Here is a 1,230-nt window from a genome sequence, read left to right as displayed (position 1 = left end):
TGAATATTTCAGTGAGGATAAAGACATGGTTGTGTTGGAGTGAAGGAATGAGAGAGATTGGAATAACAGATGGTGATAGTTAGAATAAGAATTTTGGAACTCACAATCAAAAATATTATAAATAATCTGTACTCTGAAGAAAGGAAAAGAGATTTGGAGCTATGTCTTAAGTATTCCTATTTAAATTTATAAAGAATATATTGTCACTAAAAGACTGAGTAAAATAATAAAAATCTAGTTCATCAAAATATTATTTCTTGCATATTTTCACTCTCAAATCCTTGCAATGCATACCATCTGTATCATATAAAAAGTGAAAACAGGGATACAAAAAATCACTTTGTTGAATTCATATATGATTTAAGAAATAAAGATTACATGATTCAATGTCATGTGCCATGATAGAAAAAGAAACTGCTAATTCATGTCTTTTCAATACAAAGATCATTTGATAGAAAAAATGGTCTTAGTTTGAATTAAAATGACATATAAAAACTTACTAATATATGTCACACTTGTGGTACCCAAATCAGAATCAGTGGAAACAATTAATTAAAATCTTAGAAGAATTACATTTGCCATGACCTTGACTTACCTTGGAGGTCAGTCTTTAACCTAGTCAAAGATCAATTCACATAGCCGGGCATTACTGTAGAAATATACAGTCCACTGCTTTTTTCAGGCCAATATAAAGGATTTTCTAAAAAGACAGCAATAGGTAGATGATTACATTCTCACTTTGAAACTTATAAGGTACTGGGATTGATTCTACACAACTCTGTTACCAAAAACAATGATAAGTGCTTGCTTCGGCAGCACATATACTAAAATTGGAATGATACAGAGACGATTAGCATGGCCCCTGTGCAAGGATGACATGCAAATTCGTGAAGCATTCCATATTTTTTAATTGTGTATTTGATAATATAAAACCTAATGCAATTGAAATAATGCTTTTGAAATAAATATTTCAATCAATATAAAAAAACAATGATAAGATTAATGGGAAAAATAAAATCTATCACTTAATGAGAAAATCTTTACTAAATATTTGGTCCTTTTGTAGAATGCATAGAGAAGCTTTGGGAATGAGTGTTCTGAAATGAGCACTATAATTTGGTGATTTATATTCAATATTTCAATTGTATTGAGACATTTATGCATTTTTTCAAAAGACACTTGATGGAGATTGGAAATACAAGGCTAAAAACAACAATGTCATTTCCTGAC

At 29.7% G+C, this 1,230-nt stretch overlaps 1 non-coding gene across 1 annotated transcript; it reads left to right on the top strand.

The window, feature by feature from the left end:
* Window positions 1–800: 800 nt before the first annotated feature.
* Window positions 801–907, top strand: LOC150012288 (U6 spliceosomal RNA). The gene has a single exon (XR_016510859.1). It is a non-coding gene; the product is annotated as a U6 spliceosomal RNA (small nuclear RNA).
* Window positions 908–1,230: the final 323 nt, after the last annotated feature.

The sequence above is a fragment of the Furipterus horrens genome, unplaced genomic scaffold (assembly GCF_987537825.1).
Source record: "Furipterus horrens unplaced genomic scaffold, mFurHor1.1.pri manual_scaffold_4, whole genome shotgun sequence".
In the NCBI taxonomy this organism is placed as follows: Eukaryota; Metazoa; Chordata; class Mammalia; order Chiroptera; family Furipteridae; genus Furipterus; species Furipterus horrens.
Note: the sequence above shows the minus strand (reverse complement) of the source record. Positions and strands in the feature narration are given on the sequence as shown.